This window comes from Podarcis erhardii, assembly GCF_964252035.2.
Source record: "Podarcis erhardii genome assembly, chromosome: 10".
In the NCBI taxonomy this organism is placed as follows: domain Eukaryota; kingdom Metazoa; phylum Chordata; class Lepidosauria; order Squamata; family Lacertidae; genus Podarcis; species Podarcis erhardii.
Window position 1 is genome coordinate 37,907,516 of NC_138500.1, and position 13,138 is coordinate 37,920,653.

At 43.3% G+C, this 13,138-nt stretch overlaps 1 long non-coding RNA gene across 8 annotated transcripts in view; it reads right to left on the reverse strand.

Moving 5' to 3' along the window:
* The window catches only part of LOC309351007, a 207,516-nt gene that overhangs the window by 99,343 nt on the left and 95,035 nt on the right, over nt 1–13,138 (reverse strand). For all 8 annotated transcript variants that reach the window (XR_014160629.1, XR_014160630.1, XR_014160631.1 and 5 more), the window contains exon 4: nt 11,525–11,617. This is a non-coding gene — a long non-coding RNA (uncharacterized lncRNA). The remainder of the gene's footprint in view (nt 1–11,524; nt 11,618–13,138) is intronic.

A 13,138-nucleotide genomic window follows, 5' to 3' on the forward strand; every position in this document is an offset into this window, starting at 1 on the left:
ACTGATGCTGTTGCTATCTAATAGCAACAGGGAACATTCCTCAGCACCAGAAAAAATATGAAAAGTTGCCACACCATTCTCATTTCACAGAAATTGCCTAGAAGCAATTTTGCCACCCCATAGCTTTCTTTCTAGGAGAGCTATAGACTTAATTTTTAAAATGAAAGTTCAGAGTCTAGGGCACCTGTCCAAGGACACCAAGAAAAACCTTTGTAGGTGATATGCCACCCATAGGCACCAGGTTGGAGACTCCTGGGGTAAATATGAATGGCTGAGAGAATAGGTCTCAGCTGTGCTGAATGCTGATTCCCCTCCCCCGAAAAATCTGTTTGCCCTCATCAGGTGGGCAGCTTGGCAAGTAGGCCTCAGGCCTCCCCTGTGAACTGGCCTATTGTAGGCTGGATCATCCTCTAGCTGGTGAATTGACCAATGGCAGCAGAAATTTAGGGGGCGTTTCACTGGGTGCAGTGCCAACTGACCAGTAGCGGTGCTTGGTACTGTGCCTGGGGCAAGGATAAATGCCCGGCCTGCAGGGCTTTTTGGCCTCTCTCATAATGGAATTCCATAAGGGATGTGGCAAGATGAACCAGACTCAGTCTTGAGCTGCCATTGCCCATGGTGCATATATGCTAGGTGAGATGGAAGTTAGCTGAGTTAGAAGTGCAGTAGTCTTTACTGCTTTTTAAAGAAAGCACCGAAGGGCATTCTCTTCAATAAAAATCTCTCTCTCAAAATGTGTTGGGAACCTGTTCCCATGTGCAGCCGTCTTTTTCATTTTCCTTAAAGCCCCCCAAATGCCTTCAATTCATTTAGAACATTTTGTTTAAAGCTTCACACCTGTAATCAAAGCCATTCAAACAATTGCTAGTTGCAAAAATGGCACTGTGTCTAGCTTGGGTCTTGATGTCCTGCCTTGGCCCACAGTGAAGTTTCTTTTGTTTGATTCTAGCACTTCAAGCAGTCCATATAGCCCTTAAAGAACAACAGTAATAACAGCAAGGATACTACCCACTCCCATACAACGGTGCCCCACCGAATACCCACTGGTATTCTTCTCTGTCAGAGAAAAACAGAAAATAGGCTGATAAATTAAGGGACTGACATGAAAAGACAAGATTAGCCATTTACAAAACATCACATTTTGACTAATGCTTCATAGCTGGGTGTACACAAAAAGAAGCAAGAAAAACCCATAGGAATGGGGAGGACAATTGTTTTTTTAAGTGCAAACTCTTTGCTTCTATTTTTTAACCTCACATATCTCTTTAAAATCTGGATTAACCTTCAAGGTGGAAGAATGGAATGAAATAAGCAGCCTTTCATTTACTTCCAAAACTAACAAAAATGTTCTGTGTGGAAATTTATGTCACCAACACAGACTGACTCTTACTCACAGGGAGCAGAGACAGAATTACTGCCAATGGAATACATTCCTTCACATACTTTGCCTCCAAGACACACTCAACTATGCCACGTAAATTCAGGCAATAGCCATGTTCTGACGGCTGAGGGCTATGCAAAAAACCCTCAGACAGTTATCCTGCAGTTATCCTGTCCAGATACAGTGGTACCTCGGGTTACATACACTTCAGGTTACATACGCTTCAGGTTACACACTCCACTAAACCAGAAATAGTGCTTCAGGTTAAGAACTTTGCTTCAGGATAAGAACAGAACTTGGGCTACGGCGGTGCAGCGGCAGCAGGAGGCCCTATTAGCTAAAGTGGTGCTTCAGGTTAAGAACAGTTTCAGGTTAAGTACTGATCTCCGGAACAAATTAAGTACTTAACCCGAGGTACCACTGTATTGGGGGACTGCCTGAAACAGTCTGAGGGTGCATTTTGCACCAATGTAAAGCCATGCCCTCCCCATGTCGTAGGATGACCACTTACACAGCCACAGAAAAGAGGAAGCAAAAACAGAGTGGGATCCACATTTTCATAGAAATGACATATTATATGTATCATATTACCCAATAACATTTGGGTAATGAAAAGGAGACTGGGGATCAGTGTGCTTTCTCTAGAACACCCCTCCTGCCACAAGACCTTAATAAGATGCTTATTGTGCCATAATGTCATTGAATTTTCCATGATACTTAATGTTGTTCTCACCTCAGTTTTAAGCAAAGACAAACTAAAAGCTAAAAAAAAAAAATCCAAACAAAATCAGTAGCAACTGGGAGTCATGTGTCTTTTTGTGAAAGCAGAAGGCAATCAATGTTCAGTTGGTAGTGCATGAGACTCTTAATCCCAGGTCGTGGGTTCAAGCCCTACTTTGGGTAAAGGATTCCTGCAGCTCTATGATTCTAAACAAATACCGTATTTTTCGCCCTATAGGACGCACTTTTTCCCCTCCAAAATTGAAGGGGAAATGTGTGTGCGTCCTATGGGGCGAATGCAGGCTTTCGCTGAAGCCTGGACCCCTCTCGCTCTCCAGGCTTCAGGAAGATCTCCGCAAGCCTTGCAAGCCCGGCGGGAGGTCCCGCGGGCTCGCAAGGCTTGCGGGCAGCAGCCTGCAGCCCAAAAGCTCAGGGGACAGCGGGGAGGCGGAGCGCCACCACCCCGCTATTCCCCGACCTGATCTGGAGGCTGGCGGGGGGGGGGAGAAGCAAGCTTGCTTCTCCCCCCCCCCCCCGCCAGCCCCACAAGCTTGGGGGATAGCGGGGAGGCGGAGCACCGCCATGCCGCTATTCCCCGAACTGATCTGGGGGCTGGCGGGGGGAGAAGCAAGCTTGCTTCTCCCCCCCCCCGCCAGCCCCACAAGCTCGCGGGATAGCAGGGAGGCGGAGCGCCACCACCCCGCTATTCCCGGACCTGGTCTGGAGGCTGGCGGGGGGGAGAAGCAAGCTTGCTTCTCCCCATCGCCAGCCCTCAAGCTCGGGGAACAGCGGGGCAAGCCGCTGCCCCACGGAGGCTAGAGAGGCTGTCCCTGAAGGCAGAAGAGGGAGACGGAGCAATCTGTCTCCCTCTTCTAGCTTGGGGATGGCTGCGCAAACCTGGGGGGGAAATAATTTTTTCCCCCTTGATTTCCCCCCCAAAAAACTAGGTGCGTCCTATGGGCCGGTGCGTCCTATAGGGCGAAAAATACGGTTGTTTCTCTACTCTGAGTGTTGAAGACAACAAGCAAATCATCTTTCCCCTCCCATTTCTCTTTCATATTCTGTTTGAGTAAAGTTTGAGTTCAGGATCTGTCTTACAAATACTTCCACCATGACCCTCCTTCCTGTTTCTTTCATCTTAAATAGATGATGACTGCTGCCACATAAATCTCGGAAATAAATCAGAGAACATGTTGCAGTTGCAAATCATTTGGAACAAAGACAACAAGTATTTTGGTCTTGGCAGCAATTCATCTGATTGTGTCAGATTCATTGTCTACATTATGGACAATTTTTATAGTCCAATTTATAGGACATAGACTGGAAATATGGTAGCAGATCATGCTTCTTTTCTATTTAATGTTGATTTTTTACCTCCTCCCCTGCATCACATCTGTCCAAACTATCTGGCCACTGAGTTGTGAACTCTTATGAGAACAAGGATTGTCTTCTTTCTTTCTCACCTGTGCATTACACTGTGGAAGAAACGAGGGCGGAGACAAAGGAAAATATTTTTGTTGACAATGTGATAGGTCAAGCATATTTATTGGCCCTGTCATCATAATTCATAAGCTTCTATCAGAAGAAAGCATAATCCAGTTTCATTCCCAGAGAATTTCTGTGATTATTTTCTATCTGAGCTGGAATTTGTTACGATTCTACTCACAGTGACTGTCTATTTTCCTATTTTAGGCCTGCATTGTACAATGTTACCCTATGCTTTGGTTTTGAGAAACAGGTTCAGTCATCTCTTAAGATATCATCACCAAATTTGGCATGAGGGTTCCTAAAGTGGAGATGGCAGTCTTAATCAATATTTGGATTCCAGGCATAATTTTGATTCAATATGGCAACCAAACCATAACTTTGGTGTGACTTCACCTGGCTTTTTTGACACATGCTTGGCCACCTTCCAATATATCATTTCCAAACTCAGCACAAAGTTTTCTGAGGTGAGGCAGAGGTGAATTTAGTTCAGTCACACTGGGCACAGAGCCTTGGGGACACTACTGGGGATGCTGCAAATATGATTTAGAATGGAGCGCGAGAGGTGGAGGGTGTCACTTAGGGCGCTGCTGAAATTTGATGCCCTAAGAGCTGCCGCTGGGGTTGGCGGTGTTTCATTGATGTTTGGATGCCAGGTGCCTTTTTGAATCAAGATGGTGAGCTCAAGCGTGACTTTGGTGTGACTTCACTCCATTTTTGGCATGATGGGCACAAACTTACAAATTACACTATGCATTCTAAAATCACAATATTGGGGGGGGGGTTCCTGAAAATTCCTGGGTATTGCTAGTCACACCCTGTTAGTGCTATATAAAGGAGAAACATCTGCTGATTTGGGAATCTTGCCAAGTTAGAGGCTGCATTAAATTATGGCTGAATGTTCACGTCAAAAATTTCCTGTTTGTTAATGATTAACTATAAAAGATAGGTCCTCTGCTTGTAGACCCAGTGAATATCTGAGATAAGATCTCCCTCTAAACATGCTATGATTTATTATTATTATTATTATTATTATTATTATTACGGGACGCGGGTGGCACTGTGGGTAAAACCTCAGCGCCTAGGACTTGCCGATCGCATGGTCGGTGGTTTGAATCCCCGCAGCGGGGTGCGCTCCCGTCGTTCGGTCCCAGCGCCTGCCAACCTAGCAGTTCGAAAGGACCCCCGGGTGCAAGTAGATAAATAGGGACCGCTTACCAGCGGGAAGGTAAACGGTGTTTCCGTGTGCTGAACTGGCTCGCCAGATGCAGCTTGTCACGCTGGCCACGTGACCCGGAAGTGTCTGCGAACAGCGCTGGGTCCCGGCCTATAGAGTGAGATGAGCGCACAACCCTAGAGTCTGTCAAGACTGGCCCGTATGGGCAGGGGTACCTTTACCTATTATTATTATTATTATTATTATTATTATTATTATTATTATTATTCGTAGTAGTAGGGTCTCTACCATATCTGAATCTACAGAAACTAGGCATTGTATAATGATAAAAATAGCTTGCTTCTACTGAAAAAGAAAAGAAACACAAGACTTTAGTTGTCTTCTTTTCATCCCCTTTAAACAATGTATGTATTTCCAGTCATATTTCTAACTTTATTCTTCCTCAAGTGATTAATTTTTCAACCCCCTTGCCCCAAATAATTCTACATAAGCTAAAGTGGTTTCCCAAAGGCTTGTTCTCATATCTTTCCCCCTTGAACTTCTTCATGTTTTTGACATGTCACAGAGTTCAACTACTTTGCTAACAGGGTATTTAAAGCATGCTTTCTGTCAGAAAGCTCTCCTGACACATCAGCCTACGCATTGTTCTGTTTCTGCCAATAAGCCTTTTAGCGATATAGAACTGCATGTTTGTTTAGCTGTCAGGGCACAACACAGTTTGAGCCTCAATCAAATGTTTTAAGTTGGCTTAGAACATTGAAGAGATTACAAAATTTGTTTTGGCCTCAATAGCCTATGTCAATTTATACATACTAAGTTTAGAGCTTGTTCTGCATTTCATTCTAAGAACTCAATCTTATGCTTACTCAAAAGAAAGCCAGAACTTACTTACTTCCAAGGAAAAGTCAAAGGCATGCAGCTTTTTTGTGTTTTTTTTTACATTTATTTAATTGTAAATAAGATCATCAGGTCAAGTGCCCAAAGCTTAGAGCATCTGCAGAATGGGTAGATACAGTTCAAATGTCCAAGTGTCAGAGAACTGTAAAGCTGAAACATGTTTGAGACTACAGTTCCCATCAGCCCCAGCCAGCATGGCTATGGCCAGTGATGATGCACAGGGCACCATGTTAGCCAGCACTGGTATTTATACTCTCTGTTTGGAGCAAGAGCAGCTGAATCCAGAAGTGCATATGTACCCAAGAAATCTAGTTCCTGCCTCCACATGGACCAGTTTTGTTGAAAGGTGACTACTTAATTCATCACTACTTCCTGAATCCATACCCTTCCAACTGTCCTGTTTTCAGTGGGGCATCCCGGATAACAGAAACCAATCTTGGAATGTCTCAATTAAGACTGGCACCCTGGTGTGAGTCAGCCCAACCCTGCTGACAAGCACCAGAGCACTTTCTGGAATCGCTTTGGCAATTGTCAACGGGTCGTGCCAAAGCGCCTCTGCCCTGGCGCGTCCCTTTGACAATCGCCAAGGTGCCTTCCAGCAAGGCACACCAGCAATCTCAAAGGGATGCACCAAAGCACCTTGGCAGGCCTCGCAGAGGAGGAGGAGACAACCTCAACATGCAAACCTGGTAGACCTTCATCTTGGTATTGGTTGTTAGCATCATATTCTCCCGTACCCTTTTGGAGAGGTGAGCCTTAGCTGTAACTGTCTTGCCAAAGGAACCAGGCCTGTTGGCAGACCAACTCCATGCTGCAAAGATGTCTGCAAACATGACATGAAGACTGGCAACATCAACCTTGCCATGTGGGAATCCCTTGCAGTGATCATCCATAACAGTGATCAGAGGAAGAATGGCCACTGGGAGGAGCACAAATGCCATGGTGCATCTGCATCAGCAAAACCAGATGCCTTCATCTACCCCAGCTGCAACGAAACATCTCCTGTATGAGTCTCTACAACCACAGCAGGCACTGTAACCTTCCAACAGTTTGACTTCACCCCTAAAGGCACACTTCTCCGATGTCTCCTGAGACAGGCGGATGTGAGCAACAACTGAGAATTGTAGCTCTGGTGTGAATATGGTCACTAAGTGTGAGGTGTATCTTGCATCTATGATACTTGCTGGTGGTGCTCAACCTGAGAAGGCATTAAAGAAGGGAAGAATTTTGCAGTGCACAACTGTAAATGAAGCTATATAGTCACACTAAGTGTGTGTGTTGGGATGGGGGTGTGGATAGAGGATTTCCATTGTTCATGAAGCCAGGATCCCCCAAAGCTAACCTGATGGACTGACTAAGCATGTGGTTTAGGTCTCATGGCATTTTAGCTCCTATAACATCTCTCTAGCCTCTCTATGCATCTGTAGTTGTTTGAAACAGTTGCTCTTAGAAGCCTGAAAGCAACAGCTGCTTTCTTCATCTTATGAACTTTATATAACCTACTTCATAACGTTCTGTGGAGCCTATTTTCCCTTTGTATTAAAAGGGAAAATCCAGTCCACAGTGCAAGAACGTGAGCAACCCAAGCAGCTAAGAACTGCTTAGTTCTTTTTGTGCTCAGTGCAGTTGAATTTGTAATAAGAGCTGAACCAGATGTTTTCAGATGCTCATAGACAACTGTAGGAAGAGAAAGAGAGAGATGAGGCAAAGAAGGGACTGTTCTGAAGGGATTTGATTCTCTGCAAGAAGCCTTTTTTCAGTCATTTATCAACTTGACAACACTGTTGCAGCGCTCTGCCATGGCTGGTGAAGCACTTTCCCCATAAAAGTCATTTCAATGCATGCAATCAGCATCGTCTGAGAAATGGCAGAAAATGGACTTCACATAGAAAATTACATGTACTCAACATATGCCACAGATATTAGAGAAACATGTGGATGTAATATCACTCTTCTCCCAAGATGGGGGCACCATCTTGTCACAAAACCATAGAACTGTAGAGTTGGAAGGGACTCGCAATGGTCATCTAGTCTAACCCCCTGCAGTGCAGAAATCTCAACTAAATCATCCATTCTTCCTGATGTTTAGTCAGATGTTTGTTCTGAAGGGATTTGATTCTCAAGCAGAAAAGTAACTTGGGCCAGCTCTGTCTGTATTTCAGATTCATTTTAAAAGACTTTTGTGACTGGCTGCTCCTCTTTCAGATATGTCTCTTTCCCATGCTAACAAAAGATAACCACTGCATTTATATTTTATTAGGAGCTGTTGCCAATATGAACTTGGCAAGCAGGCAACACACCCAGCTGTAAGGCTGCTTTTGATTAGGTTCTTGTTCCGTAGAATTATGGAGGCAAATTTATTTTTTAAAGTTTCCTGTTCTGTAAACATAGCCTGATTCAGCAATGAGTGAACCTTGAACACTTTTATAAACTTATTTTAAGTGGCCGGCTGATGTTGGTTTGGGTGATGGAATCAACAAAATGAGTCAGAGGTAGCTTTGATGGTTATAGATCACAACGGAAATGCATTGGGAAGAGTGGTCATTTTGTACTTACCATCTGGAGAAAATCTTTCTAATGTATATTTTTACAAGGTACCTGTTTCATAAAATAGGTCTCTTAAGGGATGGCTTAATATTTAGGTAGCCAAAGATACTATCTATGTTGCCTTCTTTAAATACAGCATATCAAATTTTCTATTTCTTTCTTCTTCTTTTTTAAACCTACTTTTTTATAAAGAAGTTACAGTGGCCTGGTCTGTACATCAAGTTAAATCATTGTTAAAAATAAACTATGGATTCATATCAATAACCAGCATGTTAGTGCATGCCGATCAAAAGTCCCCCACTTCACTTCACTATCACTTGTACTGTTTCCATGGAGGAGGTACTTATGGTTTGTTTGTTCTTTCTCTCTCTAACACACACATACACAGAAACCAAAGTCTAGCAGAACTGATAGGGGAGATGGAAACTCCCCAGCTGGGTCAACTTCTTTGCTTGCAGGACAGAGTTGAACAATGATACCATGTTGTTTTAAATGGATTGTTTTAGGCTTTATTGGTTGTCAGGGATGGGCAGGGCTCTGAAGAGCATGTGGCGGAGGCAGGGCACCAGGGCAGTGACCCAGGAGAGGAGACCAGTGATTTAGGGGGGGGGGGTGACGCCACCTGCAAGGCAGGATCCAGGGAAGGAGGGAATATCAGGACACCCCAAGGCAGAAGAAGGTGTGCAAGATATGGTGGTGGAAGAAGAAGGGACAGGTCAGATGAGGGACGATGGGTCAGTAGATTCCCGACCTTTCCCTGCCCACTGTCTTCTAGAGCTAGAAGGGGCTTGAAGAGGGAAGAGCACTAATCATTTGTGTGCAGGAGACATCTTAGGTTGCAGGCATGCAACCCAAAGGAGGGGATATAAGCCAGAGGAGGGGAGGGACCCCACTGTTGCTGCAACTGCTCCATAGGGCCCAGACCTGTGGACAGGTGCCTAGAGGCTACAAGTGTGTAAGCATGTTTATCTGGAACATCATGAAAGCTGCTGTGTTTCTTTTGCCAATAAGGAGTTAACTATCGGACATGTCCCTTCCTTATCTGGGCGGGCCATGATAGTAGTCTATTTTGGCATGTAATTTCAACTGAAAAGCAGGTCATGCTATCTGAATAAATCAAATAATTAAGTAAACACCTGTGGTCCCAGATAGACTTCATGGTAACAGTTTTTTTAAAAAAATGTGATAGCTGTGTGAAGAGCTAACGTGAAGAGTTTCATATTTGGGATATGGTTCATCTCCCGCTCTCTCTGAAATTTGGAGTGGCTTGACATAACAGAAAAGAAAACTGAGTATAGCTTATGTTTCATCAGATCTCCCACCCTTGTGAGATTACAGGACAAAACTTCACTAGAGGACCTAAACTTCACTACAGTGGCATAACCAATATGGCTTGCCTTTTTTAAAAAACCATTTGAACTGGAACTCTGTGATACTGGGACTGTGTGACAGTATTTGGGGGAGAATGAAAAGGTGTGAAGATGGAGAGTTTTAATTTAATTTTTTTATTAGTAATTATGCTTAAGGTTGTTAGGGTAGGCAGCTTTTTTCCTGTGTGATCATTTGAAGTGGTGTAGCTGTGTTATATTTCTTATATGTCACATTGAAGTTTGCCTGCTTTCAGTGCAAGGTCACATTGATACTGTAATGTTAGGTGATAAATAAATCAAATGCACAAACCACTCTACTGTAGATTGGCACAGGCAATTAATTTCATTGCAAACTATTATCTGAAAAATATGTATTTTCTGAATAGGATCTTGGAGTACATTCCCTAATATGGGATAACACAACATCTCCTTAAAAGGGCCCTTAATGCATTTTTAGCAAGTCACTTCATGACATTCTTTACAAAAAAATCCAAGAAGTACAAGATGAAAGAATGCTGGACTAATGAAGAAGGCAATGTGACCAGAATGTTGGGGAGGAACGGCTCCTCTAAGTCTCTGTGTTAGGAGTCTAAAGTGCACATGCAAACTCTGAAAAAGCAGGGCTCCTCTTGGAAATATGAGGAAAGTCCATGTCACAAGGCAATAAACTACACAGTCCTGTTCCTTTCCTTGCCACACAAGCAATAGGCTGGATCCTGGGAAACATCCACAATGATTACACAAATTAGAATAAACATCCTAGAGCTTTTTCTCCTTCTATTTCTTTTTCCTGTTGCTTCATTATCATGTCTGAAGCTTCATTTCATGAATGATTAACATTTTATTGTGATACACTTTTAAATACATCCATAATATGCATATGTCTGTAAGGTAGCATGTAAAGTAGTCCAGGAGGTATGGATTAGGTCAGTTCCTCAAACAGCCTTATCATAAGGTATGTGTTAACATTTCTCTGGATCACGGTCGGCTTAGCTTCAGGCTCGTATTTGTACAACTAAAAATATGCCGTCAGGGAAATCCATCTTCCATTGTAATACTTTTCTCAGTTTGAGCAGAAGAGGCAAACAGAATTCAGTGCACTCGACAAAATACTAATTCTTAGCCAAGTGTCAAGCAAAGGGTTACAAACTGGAAACCACTAGGTCCTAAACTGGGATCAACACCCATAAATCCATTGCCATGCATCTTAGTCTGCTGGTCGCTATACCACACCCCTGCACAATCACTCATTTTCATGCTTCTCAGTTCTAGCTTACAATGATAACATACTGCTCACAACATCTGCAACATCTGATGCTGCCACCATGGTTGAATAGGAGGGGTTTTATTTTCTTGCAAGATCTTGGGGCCCCTGCATCTCATGCAGCCTAGCAAAATCTCAGGAGAGAGTGCTAGCTTCCTTTAAAAGGATGGGCCACCATCTTGCCTGAATTCTTTCCTCCTTTCCTCAAGTAGAGTAAACTTTCCCAGCCCTCCTTCCCTTGGTTTAGAGGCTCTCATTGAGGCTTGCTGTGGTCACTGATTAACAGGGGCACAGCATCATTCTTGCTTTGAATTACTACATTTTGGTCACATGGTTAAGCCAAGCAAAGATCATGTAAGGGGAATTCAAATGTGCCTGAAAAATATATATGAGTGGTATTGTAGGGCTGTGAAGATTAGCTTCATCTTCCTCTACCCATGCACCTGGTGGTGATGTGCCTGGTCATCTGGGCATTGGGTATGTGAGGAAGCTCTACACATGGACTTCTTGGACCAATGGGGTCCCTTATATGGAGAAATTTTATGTGCTTACATCTGTATGCATGTAGAATCCTTTCACACACCACGTAAACACGCAGATGATGGCATGGCCAAGACCAGAGTCAGTAGGAAACAGATATGAGGCAACCATTTGATTCAGTACACATTTAAAGGTGAACTTACCTAGTCCACACTTTCCAGAATGATGTGCAAACTGAAACAGGGCCATTCTTTGAAATTCACACTGCTCCAAATCTTGCAATGCAGTCCTCCAGCCTAGCAATGCGTACGAAAACATGTATGTATTAGTGTAAAGATCATGATTTCTCCTTCCACTTAGATTGAACTTATTTTCTTCTCCTCAGCCACCTTCCTTTCTCTCACTTCACCTCCCAGTCTCTCCAGCAGAAAGTTGTTCTCTCTCCCCACCCCCAGCATTCCAAAGCTCTTAGCACTATGTCACTCCTTTGGTTCTTTCCTCAGGCTGTTTGACGCTGCCGAGCATTCACATTCACAAAAACAATAAGTACTTTTGGCTGAGACCCCCAGTTTAGGCTGTTTCCTCTGTGTGCATAAAGCAGACAGAGAAAAGTTTTTCTTCCTCTCTTATAATATCAGAATTCAAGGATATTCAATTAACCTGAATGTTGGAAGTTTCAGAAACAGACAAAAGAAATTATTTATTCACACAGTCCATAGTTATACTATGGGATTTGCTCCCACAAGAAGTAACAATAGCCACCATATTGGATGGCTTTACAAGATGATCAGACAGATTCATGGCTGACAAGGCTACCACTGGCTACCAACCACAGTGGCTATGTTCTGCCTTCACTGTTGGAGGCAGCATGCCTTTGCATGGTTGTTGCTGGGAGAGTGCTCTCAAGCTCAGGCCAAGCTTTCAGGCTTCCCATAGGCATTGGGTTGGCCACTGGGAGAACAGGATGTTAGACTAGCTGGACTTTTGGCCTGATCCAGCAGGCTCTGCTTACATGCTCCTATTATAGGAGTCCTATATCCTCTAACAGTTGCAATGGTATCATTTTAATAATATCATAGCATCAAAAAACCCAAATGAATCACCTGAAAGCAGAATTTGATATTGAATATTAGCAATGAGTGAACTCGCCTCAGCTTGATTCAGTTTATGTTCCTACCCCCCGCCCAAGAAATCTACCCCTTCTTTCTCAGCTTTCTTAAACAGAAATAAGGAATGAAGAAATGTTCCCCTGGTTCACTGTCAATCCCCCACCCAGCAAAATATTTAATCTTGAGAAAGTGAAAAGCTGGTGGGGAGGGTTCACTGGAGACATAAGCTCCACTGTTGTTAACTGGAATGAAATTCCACTGCATGCTCACAAACATCACTTCCTGCTAGGACCATGGGACTGATGGAGAATGCCTTCCCAAACAAATTCTGACTCACCTGATCTCTATGATACAATCTATATTGAAACTCTCAAGGGTAAATAACAGCATCACACAATTAATGGCTCATGTCTTCTATAAATGCTGAGCCAAAATATTTTAGTTTCCTTATGTTTATGAAATTATGGACTCAACGCCATGGAAAAAGCAAGCAAGGTAATGAAAAACATGGCAATGTGGCAGTTTTAGCTTAAATGGTCTACTAAAAAGAAAGCTTTGAATTTAAACGCCACATATTTTACCTATTTCTTTTGTGTAGCGTCCGATGGTAAAGGGGGTGTGTGTCTTATAGTCCATGAATGGAACTATGAGTAAGGAGAATGTGCCTACTTCCTTTGGAAATCGCTCATAGGAAGCCCAAATGTATCA